This window comes from Manduca sexta, chromosome 23, assembly GCF_014839805.1.
Source record: "Manduca sexta isolate Smith_Timp_Sample1 chromosome 23, JHU_Msex_v1.0, whole genome shotgun sequence".
Lineage (NCBI taxonomy): Eukaryota > Metazoa > Arthropoda > Insecta > Lepidoptera > Sphingidae > Manduca > Manduca sexta.
This window is the reverse complement of record NC_051137.1, coordinates 12,309,546-12,328,401: the sequence shown is the minus strand read 5'-3', so window position 1 is coordinate 12,328,401 and position 18,856 is coordinate 12,309,546. Positions and strand designations below refer to the sequence as shown.

Here is an 18,856-nt window from a genome sequence, read left to right as displayed (position 1 = left end):
TAATTTATTGAGTCACAACATGTGGAATCTTCGGCGTCTAATGATTGATGACAAACGTACTAAATAAAATATTGTCTAATAAAATTACTATTAAAAACTTTAGACTTAAAGCGCCTCCAAATTAGCGGCACAGCTGCAGCGCGGCAGCAGGGCGTAGCCACACTCCTTTGTAAGTCCATAAGAATTTCCATAACACAAACGACGCTAAAGTGAAAACCTTCAATTTACAGCAGAGCTGCGCGACTGAAGCGCCACTGCAGCGCGGTAGTCGCCCATGTTTTTTTTTTGTATGGAATACCTTGCAGCTTAGCTGCCGCGCTGCAGCCGCGCGGCTAATTTGGCGGCACCATTAGAGCCAGTTTTACAAGTTTTAAGTAAATTTTATTTGACAGTTATCGTATTAAACGATTTATCACGATACTACTCATTTATTTGGAACTATAGATTATAGTGAATTGTATTTGGCCGGCTTGTACCTTTATGTGACCAGTAGTAAATGCTAATTACTCTGAAGTTGTGAGACAGGCCTAATTAAATACGTTTCTAAATAAAGTTCTCTCATTTTAAGTCAGAAATGTATGGTACGTGAACGTAAAATTAACTAAAACAAAGAGTCGAAACCCAATACATTAACCGTATGAAGCTTCCTACGCAACAAGGCTTTTATGCCAATACAATAAGAGAAAAATTCCATTTTTCAACAGTTTCCTGAGATTTGTGATCGACTTATACAATCTCTAGACTACGTCTGAGAGTTTTATAAAAGACTTATTTTACATAAATGAATGTGTAATACGCAAGAAAACGGTCGAGCGAAACATACACATACGTACAACGTTCCGACAATGTCTACACATTTCTGCAAAATGAAGCTTCGGTTCGCGTATATCGTGATTTATTAGAACTGGGAGACTGGTGCATTAAAATATATATTAAATTTATAGTAGCCGTATTAGTAATGCAACGTAGGAGATGACAATAGGTGCAGCGGAGCAGGGATCCGGCACGACCCATTCACGCTCCATCAGCTAACGTTACATACCGGTGTGCACACGCCAGGGCCGCAGCCCAGTACTAGCTGCAGCAAACACCACAATACACACGTATCAATAATGAAATACAAACGGAACATCGAATAAATCCCCACGAAACAACGGATTGTTTTGACGGGCGAAAAGCCTTCCAATAAATGTCTTTGGACAAGATAGATGTAGAGCTTTGGAATTGAATGAATGAAAATTGAATTAAAATGAATGTAGTATATTCTGATTTAATGTGTGGCGGTTTTTTATTCAGATAAAAGCCAATTTCATTATTATCAAGATGTACAAAATATTTCTTATATAATATAGAACGTGTTCCAAAGGTAAATGAGTATCTTTATTAAATATCTTGTTTGTTCGTCGACCTTCACAAGGCAACATTTCAGGTATAACTTGTAAAGCGTAAAAGTCGTGAATTCAACAAAACATCAAACAGGAGCAGGTAAAAGGTAGGAACTACCTTTTGTTAAAAAGCCCTAAATAAGCAAAATGTAAGCGAAAAACATGCTTCCCATTATCCATACAGTGGCGCCGTGGGATGTTTATCTGACATTTTCATAATAAATAAAGGACGGGAAAGTATTCAAATTGGGACCCTTTTTACGAAACTTTCTGGCAACTACTCTGCTGTTGACAGCCCTAACGAAATTCGCCACAACGGAAGCAATGTGTACATACGTGCGGTAATGTGTAGACTCGGCCGACTAATATAATAGACGATGAACACAAGTTACTTTGGAAATAGAGGGATAAATAATTCCGTTCGGGATATTTGTGCCTTACGCCGCGACTCCTACGGAGCACCGAGTGCGTCTGGGGGAATAATGTTATGTAAAATGGTAGAGGCGGACTGCCAGCAATAACGACTAGATATATTCAAGAAACTTTATTGTGTGCAGTGAATGTTCTGCACCGAAAAGTTGTTAACAACTAAAAGCATTGTTCCAGACAAAGAGTATCGGTTTATTTTGTTATTAGAGACGATGCACTCGCTACAAAATTACTTTCAGACGTATGTTTGAAAGCGAAATGAATCAGCTACACGAGTGGTGCATTTTTATAATTTACGTATAAACGTAGCAAAAATTCATGAAGCAGAAAGGTCCGGGTCTGCGATGTATCCAGGCTTAGATAAAAGAGAAAAAAAAATTAACGAGCAGTAAAACTCAAAAGGCTGCATTCATAATAAGCTCTTTCAAGCTGGTGCCCAAAGGCATATTGCATGTAGGTATCCGTTACTATGGTAACGCGATGGCGTCGGTCAAAGACCTCACCGTCGCGACATCCAAAGTAAAACAAGAAAGCTACACTATTAATTCTGAACGTAGTTAAATAAGGGTATCTGACGAAGCTAAGTTATACATACAAAGTAGACATTTAACAAGACGGATTATAAAGACTACGAGCCGTTTCATTATGGAAGTTAACCCGGCGTTAAACTTGTTAATTCATTATAAGTTCATTCATTATGATGTGGCTTCATTACGATGCCGCCAACGTGTACAAACATTTCATTAATTTTGTAAATTGTTTCATTTTATTTTTCGTACCGAAATTTGTAGTAAATATTATATCATTTTCTGGAAATTAAAGATACGTACCTAAGTCGGATTGTACAATGTAGAATTCAATCTATGCAAAACTACGTAAGTTCAGTGTACATATACCAAAATACATCAAAACCGGACATTAATTTATCATAATGTAGAGGCCTTGCCTTGCCAATAAAAAAATTTAATCAACGATTAACCTTATCAATCTTTCGTCTATTAACTATTTGTAGATAAATAATTTGATGTAGGAAGTAAAAACGAAACACTGATAAATTAAAACACCTAATTATGTTATTTGGAGAGAGTTTAAACTTTCCAAAAGTTTTCGTTTACTTGCAAACGATACTGAGGCGCGTGACAGTGTCACACTACCGGCCGCAGTTTATCAAAGGAAACAATAACAATTAAATAATTGATACATCCTGTTATAAATTACAATTAATAAATGTATAACTTTAGTTTTAAGGAAAACTCTACTGTCTTTTGGCGAAAGAGTTTATACAAGGTCATTTTGACATTGCGTTACTAAATGAAACCACATACTCGACTTCGCCTTTGCTATCATTGTGCCAAAAATCATCAATTTATAACGAATATTTTCACCAAAAATTGTTGGTTTTAGTTGTCAGATTGAGAATTTTGTTGTTTAATTCGAATATGGCGTATGGGTGAGTGTATGTCTGGCTGTAAGTATGATGTTGCCGCTGCGACGAATTCTCTTAGAGTAGTAGTAGTGGCATTAGGGCACGTAAAATTAAAAGTACTTTTCATTAATATTTATTTTGTTCGAAACTGTCACTTTTTTATTTTACGTCTACGGTTCAAGTAACTATTTCTAAAATGTTATTTCCAGGTATGTAGATAAGTATGTGGTTTCATTTAGTAACGCAATGTCAAAATGGCCTGTATAGCGCCGTTTACAAACGTGATATGTACTAGTGGAGGCTGGAGGCAGACACTAGACACGTCTAGCGTATAGTACTCACGCCACAACCACTGCACTATAATAACTGTCGGCGGCTACGAGCATTATTTATTGAAATTAATTTTAATGACGGGACAAACTTCACCATTTTAAGTGCACAGCCGAGACTCGGCGCTGGATGAGTAATGTCTTTGGACAAACTTAATTGAAGCGCATTTAAAATGATGCCTTCTCGATAATGGTACGTGATAAAAGTTACAAAAACATATACTTTAATTATCATAGACTTTCTTAATTTATTGTCCCATAGAAAATGCGAAAGTTTGTGGAGATGATTTGAGGTTTGAATGTTTGTATATTTCTTAGAATTCAACGCTGAAAATGCTAAATGTATTTGAACGTAATTCCGCACATTTCCTAGATTAATATTTAGGCTTCTTTGTGTCCCGTCAAAGTGCACAATAGAGCGTTTATACTAAGTAAGATTTTTATCGCGAGCGGGGCAGCGAGCAAAACCTAGTGATGTATAAATGTAGGCGGCTGTGGTAAATTATACACGTTATTCAGAAGTTTACTTCATAGTTCACGGCCTAATAACCGTAATGTGACCTGGGAATAATAATGTTACCTTTGGACTCGAGTTCTGCGAATGTGTTTGCTCCGCGACAAAACTTTTACAAGGCCTAATTTAATACATAATGCTCACCATACGTGGGCGTATACTGTACTATAAACTTTATACTGTGTATTGTATTATAAACTCATATTTATATACTAAAATACTTAGAGAGGCAAGCGGAGGTGCAACCAATAGACGCTGCGATATCATTTTTTTACGGAAGCCGAATAATTGCCCGGTTAAATAATATAGAGTAATACAGCATACGGAACATTTTAATCGCTCTAATAATTTTATAAACCTTATAAAAACAATTATACTGTAGCGTGTAAACTAATGATTAAACCGGTCGCAGATAAGAAAATAAGGAAGTTATCATAAACAAAATATTTGCGCTACATATTCACCAACAAGTTTCGAAGTTTGACCACGAAAAATGTTTACTTTGTGTGACTATATACATAAACTGAAGGCTCAGGGTTATTATATAAATCTGAGTATGTATGTCAGTCAGACACATAATAATGTGCGGATAGGTTAGGAAACACCATACGATGTTTGAGGACAAGCATGTCAACGTAACAAATAGGTGAGCGACAGAGACGAACGCAGTTTACGCACTCTATCAAAGTCCATAGTTACATATATGCAACGAGTATAAGAAACCTGTGCAAAAATATACCATTCACCAAGACAACATTGAATACAAACACTAAACCGACATATGGTTAAAAAAAATATAGAACTTCCAGGTAAAATTAATAACCATACAATAAAACAACCTAATGTTTCAAAAATCGTTAAACATCACAATGAGCCAAACAACCGTGTCCAATAACCGTGCGTTCAATACACGCAGTAACAACAGAATTATTTCAATAGTATAAGTAAATGCAAATAGAACAACAATCGACAGCGTCGGTAAGGGTGAAAGTTCATCATTCGTTTAACTAATTCAAAGCGCGCGCGTCGCCATGGCAACGCGTCGGCAGCGCCGCCCGCCCAACCTCCACCCGCCTCAATAATTTCCCGGACGATTGGATGCCGTTAGTTGCCTGTAAACAACGGCTATGCGGCCAATTTAAGTTTGCAGGAAAGAATTAACTTACATTTTCGTGTTTATTTTCGGCAAAGAAACTTGTTAACTTGGGAATTACACCGAGACCAAATGGAAAATAGAATGTAGACAAAAGATTTTTCATAATTCAGATAATTATTATTATTTGTTATATGCCATTTCAAATGAGCAAAAACTATGGCCATATAGGCCAAAAACTATGGACACATTTTTATAAATAATGAACATGGAACTAACTGCACTGCCAGTGTTGCTTTGAGAGGGATTGTAATCATTTTTAATGATAAAAAAAAACGAAGAATATTTGGAACTTGTCTATAATAGGACTTTATGTTTGTCCTCTTTTAAATATAGATATGACTATTAGCTCTACAATATAGTTCAAGAACGACAAAATATATAACACACGGAATGTCGTTATCAGAATCATCGATCATTTTTCTATTAATCTAAATGGATTATTACGTAAAACAAACACTATTACACCAAACTTATCAAACCATTAAAAAAGGAAAAATAACGCTGTTTTATACAACTTAAAGATCAATTTTATGGCGAATATTTTATTAGCTTACTCCGAAGTCTGAAAGTCTAGCAACTTGAACAGGCCAGAAGTTATTTATAGTCTATTTTTTGTGAGCATGAATTTACAGAAACGACAAACGTAATTTAGGTATGACTAATGACTTGTTTTGGACAGCCGGTGACCTAGTATTACAATACATTTTTGGTCTATATACCTCCGACTGCGTGACAAATCTAGATCTACATTGTAAATAGGATTCGGGTTAGACTGGCCATTAAAATACGGTATTTAGAACAGAATATAGAAACAATTTACTCCAAAGTATTACTACAAAGATGATTATTACATTAACGCTAACAGTCTTCTTTGTACTTAAATCACAAAGGAAATAACCGAGAGCGCTAGTCCACGCAAACAGTACGACGTAATCAATTTACATAGAGAAACCGCGCAAGCGAATACTTAGCAAACCTGGAATGACAGGATTAAATACAGTGTTTACAATTTATACTATTAAATAAGTGATTTTTAAGTTAATAAAAGAAAATTATATGGATTAAAGGTATTAATCTGTGGATAAATGCAATTAATTAAAAAATAAACAATTTTCCGTTACAAAATAAATCCTAACGATAAACCTGCTAAATCCAGCTCCTTCCGTAAATACACAAGGAAAAACAAACATTTATTTTTCAATTTATTATAATTTACCGCGGAAGAAATCCAATTTCGCGTCAAACATCTGGCAACCTCAGAGATAAGAGCGGCCCAAAGGACGAATCCCTAAATGCGGTCCAAGGGGAAAGGAAGCGGGAATCGGTCCTAAAAGCCGGCATTAGGCGAAATCACATTCCCGCTGCCTCCTTTATCAAAAGTGATAAAGAATACCCGCATTCGCAGAAAAAGGAAACATACAGTCGGGATGTTATTACCGGCGCTGATAAAAGACTAGCTTTAGTGAAATGTTACTATGCAGTGTGCAACCGCGGCACCCGGGCTAACCTGACTTTTGCCAATAGCTTTGTGCAATATTTCACAGAGATAGTTGAAGGCTACTTCAGTCACGAGTCTACAGGATTTCTATTTTTTATTCACAACCAATATAGTTTATACGTCGGATGATATTACGAAATCTTATTGTTTCTTTTACTATGATTAGCATGCATAAATTAAAAGGAAAACGAAGATAAGGAATAATGTTTAATAACAAAAAAAACATCTTTAAACGTTTAATAGGCAAAGTTTTCGAGGCTAAATGGCGTCAGGCTCCGTTGTGATACAACTTTCCTACTTAGTTACTTAACATCTTGAGACGTAGCCGCATTTCTTATTAAGTGACATCGCAAACCCCAGAGATGCGGTGTAATCCCAACATTACAGGGAATTATCCCAACGGAGCGAGTGTTTCAAAGTAAACTACTCGAGACAACGCACTCTCACATTTATACGTCAGTGTTCAAGAGAATAAATAAATCATCGTCATATATAAATATTATTTCTGTGTAAGCGACCAAACAGCACCTAAAAAGAACACTGGACACAAATACTCTTTATGTTTACCAACAAACATTGCAAAAACAACAAGCAAAGCTGGAAATCCTTTCGAGATAAATAAAAGAATAACAGAACGATAAGACAGCGATAATAACTAAATAAATTATTCATACGACGTCCGCTCGCAGAGGCCTCGTTGAAAGATATGACGATAGCGGGATCAGTCTTCGCGAGGAGTCTCTATAGCGATATACGTTACATACAAAGGAAGAATTTATAAAATGGCACGTATGACGTAGCGCGTACGGTGTAACAGCACAAGTACCTTCGTTCGACATCTCACCGGCCATAAAGCCGTCACCGGCACCACGTCATAAAATCCCTGTGAGTGCTCTCCGCGGCGCGGCGTCCTGCCGCAAGGTGAGGAATGTAACGAGTGACGGCGCCACCAAAACAGAACGCTCGCCGCTCTGTGCGACACTCTGTCAGCCTCTCATGCCTATTTTGCCATGCTCTTACGTACTTTATTACGTTTATTTTAAAGGATAATTATTTTGTAGATTAATTACAATTTTAAATATTTAATTAAGACTCTTTTTATTTAAAGAGATAAAACACCGTAATTATACTACTGCATAACTCTTTTACACAACAGCGTAAACTTTATCGCGAACAAACTTAAAATAAACTGTTTATTCAACGCAACATTGTTATAGTTTTGACGCGTACAATAAAATTATAATACGAAAACGCTAGCTGTGTTCAGTAGTACGGATATAACTTTTAAAATATGTACAACCTTTTTCGTAAGTTCTGTGAAATCGAGCGTTGACATAAAGATTACTAAAATATATTGCAGACAGCAGAAACTCGGGTCGAATAAAATTTTACGAAAGTTTGTTCGTTGTGAATTTTTTTACCAATAAATGCTATTTGATACTGGGAAATGCAAAAAGAAAACTTTGCGAGTTCGTATAAATCTAATTTAAATAATTCTTGAAAAATAAAACAATAAAATTTATAAAATAATCTGAAGGTCTGTTAAATTACACAACTAACGCATGTGGCCCTTTCTACGAACCATCAAAGGCTGAACAAAAAAGGACACATATTCATAAAAACCGAATAAGCGTAAAAGGTATAATGCGCTTCAAATGGGGGCTCGCATAATCGTATTATGCTTTTATGGGACAATTGCACGCTCTATGATCTAATCATATGGCGCAATAAAATTGACAGCTTACAAAACTTGTTTTCACCAACGACATGGCCGTGTTTAATTTATTAAAATATTCGGTCACGGCAAATCACAATAATTAAAAATGTGCATATTGTTGAATGTGTTACGTAAATGTGACGGTGCAATCAATCAGCGGGGCTAATTATAGAACTATTGTAATTTTAATTGTTAGTCTTAGGTACGTGCTACTTTTATAATACGCATTTCACAGTTATCAATGCCGTTTTATTGTTCCCGATGGTGATTGATTTAAAGGTTGGTCCATATCAAAATTATGTTTTAAACCACAATAATCGATTTTAAAGTATGATTTAATAAAATGGGGATGCGATAGTGGATAAAATCTGAAGATTATTTCTATGAAGCCAAATAATATGAACGAGAGAAATTGTTTGCCACTATTTACGTCAGCACTTTTGTTACTGTATATTACGGCACACAAACAAACCTCGAAGCGGTACAAATATTTAGTCTGCGAAACAAAATATGTCGTCCATCACCACATAAGGCCGGCACCGAAACGACTTTGTGGTGAAAGCAAGTCATAATAATAACACAATGTGTGTTAAGTGGGAGATGTGAACGCATAAATTACGCCAGTCGCGCTAAAACTATGTGTCGCATACGGCGCATAACACGTGTTATGTGAGCAATAGCTCTCGCGTCTTAGATAACCATAATTTACATGGAAATTGACTCTCATCAGTGTACTCACGAGGCTCCGGTTGAGAACAATACGTGTAATAATAATCAGACACCCCAATTCGTCTTATACATTTTAGTCATTTGTAATTGTTGGCACAAATGAATTTCTTAATACGGTACAGATTATTCTAATACACAAGCTTTTCCTTTTCAAATACATCAAATTAAAAACTAATACCGCGCAACCCGTAGGCAGCAATATCGCTCGCCAATCCCGTTTGAAGTAGCGATATATCACGGTTTCTATTGGTTTTTATGTGGACACAAATTCGGATCAAAGTACTTTTTGCTTTGGAATATTTATGTGAAAGCTAACCGACGTGGAAACTTTACGATCGGCAGTTGATATAAGACCGTTTGATAACTCTCCGAAGATATTTCACAGTGGAAATGGCATAATAGTAATCGCGTTGTAACGGGACGATAACCACGCTCCCGCAGCGGAGGTTTTCGGATATTGACGGAATGCAAATGTGTATAATCTCGTTCCTGGTACATGATAGAAACGTACATGTACTGGCGGCGCGTGGCGTAAAGTCAATTACAGTACGCGAACTACGCGAAATAGCGAAAATCCCGTCAAAATCCCTTTAGAGGGATTTACGTGTTGCACATGTTGATGGGCTTGTGTTTACCGGATGCATGATACTAGCGCTATCTATAAGAAAAGATAGGAACCTATTTTTTTTGTTTTTAATTTTTACATTAAAAATCCGTCAATGAATATATACACAAGCTATTTTTAAGCTCCAAATCCAATCTACATTTTACTTAGGGCTTGAACACTAAGAGGTTTAAACGTTAAGTAATTACTCGTACTTCTAAGAAAGTAACCCGAAAAGGAGTATCGATAAAAGTTTTCAAACATGCCAAGAGCAGAGATTTATTGCGAACATAAACGCGAGGCTACTAATAAATAAACAGAACTACCGTTTTGAATATAACGCACTCTATTAATATGACTATAAACATCATGAAAGCACTAAATCTTTTAAATTACCTAATACTATAAATAAGCAAGTTTGTGTCAATGTTTGGATGTCTGTTAGAAGTAAAAAAAGAAAAAACTGGACGTATATGGATGAAATTTGGCACAAGTAAAGACGATGTCCTGGATTAAAATATAGGCTACTTCTTATCCAGGTAATTATTCCAATGGGAAATTATGGGATTACTTAATGTAATTCTTTAAATATACGGCGTCGGCTTCATCAAGATGATGCTATAGATCGCTAGAATGTTTTAGGTACTTCAATAGCGGGAAACGTTTTACACGCGAGCGAAGCCGCGACCAACCCCTAGTACTTACATAAATTTTAATTACACAAATATTAAATAAATTAAAATATCTAAAATTAGTCTTTGCGTTAGTAAATAAATTCTCAACGGCATTTATAAATCGATGTTCTAATGCATTTACCATAAAATACGCTATCGATTACACGCACTCCGATGGCACGGTGATGGATAATTCGGTTGGAGACACATTTGGCAAGGTTTGCGGCAAGACAATGGATGTGTTCGAGTGCGCCCCAAACAATTGAATATGTAAGCTTGTGAAGGGTACACAGCTTTGAAAACGAGAGGCGTGAATAGTGCAAAATAAGGATTGATGCTACCATTTCAAAGGATACGATACGAAGGCAACAATGAAATACGGAGCACGCGGTATAAAGATGCCATACGAAAGAGTTTACAGTTTCTTTTATGAAGGCACATCATTTCACCAATGGCCATTGCTCATGTCGCGATTGTTTGTTGACCCCAAAGCATAAAGTGTAGGATCGATTCCTCAATAGAAACTTGCGTTTTTATTTAGATTGCGTATAACAATTAACTGCGGAACAGATTCGTAAGAAGTTTCAGAGGAATCGACTATGTGTAAGTACATAGCTCTGTTCCGAGTAATGGCACACTTGACTTGCCAAACTGCAGCGCATCGAGGCGATAATAAAACGAACCGTAGTTACGTACAATTTATAGATCGTTGGCCCGGGAGTTTAAATTTGAACACTTTCCGCGAATGTTTTTAATCTTAAGTTAATGGGGTTGCCCATTTAAAATGCGGTTTTAATTTAAAGAAACAACTTACTTTGCGTGTCCGTGAACACTTACTAAAGCCAGGTAGGGTGTTTTTGTCCTGTTTCAAGAAATATACGGCATGACACAAAAAGCCTGATCACTGATTCAGGCAATAAATATTTTTACGATTTATAACTTCACACATTACAAATAATATTTTTATTTTGAATTATTCAATTGAACAAACACCTTTGAGCTGATATTCATGCTTGTAAATATTATTATATATTGTCCAAAATAGTTCTATGTCCCATAAACATCATAGACATCATAAAGAATAGAACATTTCGAAGGCAAAAATATGTGTATAAACGAGATATAAAATAATCAGTTTCTAAAAACTTATTTTTTTATGTAAATATATAAGGCTTTGCTTGCATTGCACTGTAGGTGCGCAAGATTTCAATTTACAACATTGCATGATTCTTACCCCTGGAGGGCATATAAATGTTTCTAATATAAATATGCATACATGACTTTCAGCTTATAAATATCGATCTAATAGATCTTAATTATGTACATATAAATTCTATTACAAACAATGTTACTTTACTTGGTTTAAATCGACGTCTGGACTAATTCTGTGCTTACATCTATAGGAAAGTCCTAATAACGAATATTTAATTCGAAAACACATGAGTAATAAAATATATCTCTTTTATAACACCGACGGCGTCCAATAAAACCAATGAAGATTCAAGCAACAAAATCATATGATCAAAGGAAATTAACAAACACTCATGCTGTAAAAACACCCATCTCAAGTAGCAAAGATAAGAGACAGCCTTTCAAATTAGAATCTAATATCACAAGTGATAGATAAGAGCCAATTGACAGTGAGACAATAGCACGGGGAACAAAACCAATGGTCCTTGACCAACAATAGAACCGGCTGGCCAACACACTTTTACTATTAGCACGACTGGTCCAGTGAATCACCGCAACAGCTGATCTCAATAATTTAACTGTTGAATATGCATTTATTTGATAGGAATATAATTGGTTTCATATAATCCTACCAATATTATAAATGCGAAAGTTTGTGAGGATGGACGTATAGATATAGATATATATATATATATATATATATATATATATATATATATATATATATATATTCTGATGTATAGCCAATATTACTCTAAGGTTTCATCTAAATCCGTTCAGTTGTTTTCTTGTGAAAGAAGAACAAACATATATATATATATATATATATATATATATATATATATATATATATATATTTTTGTATATATATATATATATATGTTTGTTATATATATATATATATATATATATATATATATATATATATATATATTTGTTCTTCTTTCACAAGAAAACAACTGAACGGATTTAGATGAAACCTTAGAGTAATATTGGCTATACATCAGAATAATACATAGGCTGCAATTTATAATGATTTTGTGTTATTTGGTCATAATATAACGATACATATCAAGTACCTAAGTCAGAAAAAAAAAATATCCCGGAAAACTTCTTCACGTGGGCGAAGCCGCGAGCAAAAGCTAGTAGAGTATACGTTAATAATGTACTAGCTTATTTAGGTGGTGTGCAAGCCAACTCCAGATACATTAAAACAAAACACGAGGCATATAAATTGCAAACAAAGCTCTTAACAACATAAGGACATATTGCCAATTGAGATAATGAAAGATAATTTGTTAAGAGGGTTAATATTCTGCATGAAAATGAGTTAATGCAAAAGGAATTATTCATTCTTTCGTGTTTGCATTTGATTGAATTAAAACGATTGCAATAACGTTTAAAATAATATCTACATTACCGCTGTTGCTAGTGAAGTTTTAACAGCTTCTTCGATGAGACTTAATATTGGAAAATGGAAACAAATTATGTATAGTATAATGTGGGTATCGAGTACGTACAGTTATCATAATCCATAGCGATTTCATCCCCGCCCACAAGATTTCTCTGTCCTACGATAATCATGGCTCTCATCAGCTTATCATTTACGCTTACAATACTTACTAGAGCGCACAATGGAGCGACTCCCACGTATCAACACGTAGCCAACGTAGTATTGCCAGTTTATTACTGTTGCCAACAATAGATGTCGTTTTACAAGCCATTATACACACGTGTCGAAACACACTTTCTAACGTTCACGCAATGGTTAATAATTTCATTTGCATTGCTTTTATAAATGTACACAGTTTTATTGTCCCGCGTGTAAATGACTCATTCATAGTAAATTGTACACATTTTGTATAAACGGCGTTTCATTATTTTACAATAAATAAATTAAACCATCATTTTCCATCCGAGTTTTGAGCCGATTCAGAAAATTATAATAGCAATCTTTATTTATCTCTGAGACTGGTTTGAAATCATTTTCATATTATTTTTATCTTAAAATTTCAAGAAGGTGCACACTCTACGATGTCTCGGTCCCAGTTACCCAGTTCAATCTCGAATATTTTCTGAAGCTTCGAAGCAAACAATCTTTTTCTAAAAATATACATATAAAGTATGAATCAATCACGCTAAAATTACCTTTCTATTCGTCACAGGCACCTGGCTGTCAGACTGATTATAGCAAAAGATGAGAAAAAGTTTCACATGATTGAAAATTGTGTAATAAGAAAATAAATATTCTTAAATCATACTTTTTCAATGGATATTTGAAAGCACTTATAAAACTAATTTATAAACAGACACTTAAAAAAATATTAACGTTAAAGCAATGATAACATCTTATCTAAATGAATGAAGAAATCATTGAACAGTAACGTAATAAATATTGCAATATTTTTAAGCACCATTGATTTAACGCACAAAATAAAACCCATCTAACATATTGAATAGAGCATAGCACACACATTAAGTGCAAACAGTGCGAACCTAACCTAGCCTTGACACGATATTTTTTTATCAAAACAACAAACGGCTTTCATAAACACAAACGGCGATTGTGCATTACGTGGTGCGTACATAAGTTGCGTCAAGTTACGCATTCACAGCATGTGAGGCTAGAAACGGCATTCTTGGAGATCTGAGCTAACCTACTTGTACTAAAGGCACATACCAGTGTTAGATAAATCAGCCGCACGTGGTCAGACGTCGGACCTGTCTCATAAACTCGACACGGACCTCTATTAGCGATTAATTGACAACGGTACACACAAATTTACCGAGCCGACTGGAAATGACAATTATTCATTCACATTGTATGATATTGTCCGAGATTTCTCTTGCCGGATTATTCCGAACTCGTGACACTTTTCATGGTGCCGACATCGTATTTCAACACAACTTATTTCATTGTTTTAATGCCTTTATTACTAATTTTTTTACGCTGTATAAATATAAACTTAAAATCCGTACTAATTTCGTTGATTAGTATCGTTTTAATGGCATATTATCAAGAAGATAATAATTGCTAGTTGCCAATACAAAAATTCTCGTTAGTTGACGTTCTTTTCGTCGATGAAGATAGTTTAAATAGATATTAAACTTATAAGGATGTACAAATATGAAATGGCAAATGGGTTCTTGTTGCGCGATCAATTATCTAGTTGAGATCGCGTTTCTAGCCGGATGTCTTTTGTTCATGTATTGTAGGAGTTTCATTATGAGTTAGGTATTAAATGTCGAGTCGCGTATTGCGAAACGTTCAGAAATGAGATTTCTTTACTATTTCTGTTTCTTTTGCTTTAATGAGAGCACGTTGGTTAATGGTGCTTTGAAAGTAACATTTAGTTCACCCCGTAAGTATTATAATTATTTATTTATAAATAGCAATATATTTCTAAAGTTTTTGTAACATAGAAAACAAAATGAACCAGGCCTAGAATCACGATATTTTAAATTATTTGTGCATGATGTGTTTAAGTGGATACTTGTGAAACATGGCAATTTTAAAAGATAAGTTATGATAACAAACTTTACCATATAGGCATAATGCGGATGAATATATCAAAACACTCAAGTTTATCGAACACTGCAATAATACTTAACTACACAGTATATGCATGCACATACATCATTTTATTCCAGCACGAATATTATTATTTTATATCTTATGTGGGTACTTCCATTCAAACTCGATCTCACAATAATTTAAATGTTATTCAAAAGAAAACTCTAATTAGTAAACTTAAGAGTTTTCAAATAATTAGCAATTAGTTTGCTGGCGTCGAATACACTTTTATTAGCTTCAAGCATAATTTTTGTTGCATTTAAAGCGAATTATGTATATTCTAACGATGTGATATTTATTTTACGTCCATAAAATTATTACTTTTCATCATCATAATTGAATCCGACTCGATTCTTATTTTTTTTAACGTCTTACGTTTGTTAGCCTGACAAGGGTCAGCTTATACACACTTTCATTCCAATCTGTATAGGGAACATGCTTGACAATAGTTCTACCATCTAGTGGTACAATCTGAATCCTTTATCCTTTCAATACTTTGCACTGTCGTTAAATATTCATATCAAAAGAAGTGAAAAATAACATTAAACTGTTGATAATGCATTGTTGTATATCTGGATGATGCTCGTACACATGAAAATAAACAAATCAAATAATGTAAAAATCTATTATGTTCCAAGAATAGAACCAACTTATTATCATAATTTTACTTTAATAAAATACAAATAACTAGCTCCCATCTAAGACAAAACATATTCTGGTAGCACTGCCTATAAATAATAATCGACCATAACATATCTATACTAATATTATAAAAGAGGAAAAGTTTGCGAGTGAGTTTATTTGTAGGTTTGTAGTGGCTAATCTCTGAAACAAATGAACCGATTTTGAAAATTCTCTCTGTTCTAGGAAGCTACATTACTTACTCTTTATCCCGGATTTTTTCACGAGTGTGAAGCCGCAGGCAAATACTAATATTTTATATTTTTGTCATTATAAAAAATAAACATACAAATTATAGGCCAGGAAAGTTTTATATCAACATTGTGGCTCTTGTGTTTCGGTTTTGCGCTGTCACCTATATTTATGCACTTTCCATATATAAGTATAAAGTTTATGTAATTGGAGTAGACAATATTAAAAATACACGTACCCAGCTCTCTGAGAATCATTATAGAATGATCGGAATACGGAAATTGTGTCAGTATGGACTAGAATATAAACATAAGTTTACTGACAAAACGACAGTCATTAATTAGAGAAAAATCACAATACGTTTTCCACCATCGCATGTTCTTTGTACGTTACAGCATTATATTAACATCGTGTTAATCCATTAAGCACTATTAAGGCACTGTTGTACGTAGGAAACGAAACACTAAAATTGTCTTTAACAACATATTTTTATTATTACATTTGTATATTATTTTAACAAATTGCGTGTATTGTTAGAAGACATTATTTAAATCACCTATATATTTCTCAGGAAAACCACAGTTAATAACATTAATGACTATTTAAACGGAGCAAAAAATCTATTCAGGAAGTCGTATTGTAAACTTCCTGATATTTATAAGCCGATGATCGAATATTTACATGTTGCTTCATGCGTAACACGTGCATAATATTATGTGAGCGATAATCTCAATACATATTACGAAATAATTGACACAAAATATTATTACATCATAAGACAAAAAACATAATGACTTGTATAAATGAGGATACGTAATGAATTCATCGTTTTATATAACTTACATGATAATTTATAGCCTCCTAACTTTGTTTCGACTCAAATTAGACAATTTATAAGTTATAATTTATTTATATTATCGATGCTATATCAAGATTTAGTTTCAAGTTGTTGTATCGTCAATATTGCCTTGGGCCACGTCGATTTAAGTACGCAAACATGAAGTTGTTTAAAACGAAACACAACGTTCATGCAATAATGAACACGAACAAGTGAAATTGATGCAGACGCCGACGCTCATGCAGACGTCCGTGCAACGACCACGATAAATTGACCAAGTTTAACATCCCAATAAACTGATAAACGTCGTTATGTGTCCTCCAAGTGTGATAAATTCATTATCACATCGCGGTCTGCTTATCTAAATCGAAATGAAATGGCAACGCAGCGAAGCGGATACATCGGTAATAAGAAAAGTTAACAAAAGAACATCCGAGGAAATTAGTAAAATTTTATCTAAATTTTCACAGGATTCAATTAATTCAACACCAACCGCGCTGGTGCGGCGAACGTATTTCAACAGAAATATATTAAATAAAGATATCAAAACATAAAGTAAACGGAATGAAAAAGTGAGTTAAAATCTGAGATAGCGCCGCACACTTATTGCTTTTACAAAAACAACCGGCTAAAAGTCTGTGAAATTGCAATCGGGCGACACGATGACACTGGAAATGAGAGGCACGATGCACGAAATAAGTTCGTTGCATAACCACTTATGCAGGCGCGCAGTATTTTTTAAGTCGTGCTGCATTTAAAATAAGGTTTCTTCCGAGTGGTGTAGGTACTTCACAAGACAAGGCCTGAGATAAGTAACGCTACACACTAATTATACGACGAATGCTGAAGCTACTATAAAGAACTTGGAAACACAAATTTTACACAAAATAAGACAAAAAAAATGAATTCATATTTTGTATGCACTGAATTTTAATATGATGATAAATATTTAAATGTATGCGACCTAGAAATGGGACACGTGAATAGGTGGAGGGGATTTAAAGTATAAAGAAATTGCATCGCATCCTCTATAAGCTCAACCGTTTGTGCACTTTTATTTACCTTATATTAACATTTTAGTAAATTGTACAAGACAACTTTTACAAATAAATTAATGTTAGCAACTTTTGTATTTTAACTACCTTAGTATAAAATTGCCAAAACAATTCCAATTTATAACTTTCCAAGTTTATTGCAACTTGCCCGCAATTTGACCTCGCAGTATTCATGATTCAATTAAAATTTCGAATACATTTTTAATTAGTATTCATGAAAGAACTTGAATTTCTTTATACGACCTCCATAATTAAATTTTCTTAATAAAGTGCCGCCAAAACTAGCAAAACATACATTGGCACCTTTCTCCCGCATCTGTACGTAGTGTAGCGAGCAGATGAGCGCAGTTTTAATGCGCACGTTCCCCTTTTACAAACACACGATATTGCCCAATGATTCAGAATAAAATACAGAAACAAAGTAAGACGTCTCTCAGCGAAATAGCCACCGTGCAGGGAGAAACGAACCACGGCGACATAAACAATTTAAGATTGCCCGCTGCACTTCAGCTGAAGCAAAGGAGCGAATAAACGCGCCAGGATGGTTACCGGACAAATTGACTGCTGAATTTTCATTCTTTATCTTAATGATCCTGAACTTTATATTGTTGATATTTTACAATGTCCCCGTAAGGGTACAGCGGCAAAATTGATCACTTTGTATAGAGACTAGTTTCATTTTTTAGATACATAGCTGTGTCTTTGACATCTATCCATTGAGACATTTGATCTATTATTGTTCCAATTGCGTAATGTATCTATACTAAGGCAGTAATGCTGGACATAGCACACATTTTGAAAAGATTCCTCAATTTGAATCCTTAACCACCGGTGGCTTGGGTCTTGAACCTCGCGTTCGCGTTC

At 34.6% G+C, this 18,856-nt stretch overlaps 1 protein-coding gene across 3 annotated transcripts in view; it reads right to left on the bottom strand.

The window, feature by feature from the left end:
• LOC115456321 (serine/threonine-protein kinase 26) overlaps nt 1–18,856 on the bottom strand; it is an 80,649-nt gene that overhangs the window by 14,884 nt on the left and 46,909 nt on the right. The gene's annotated exons all lie outside the window — the stretch shown is intronic.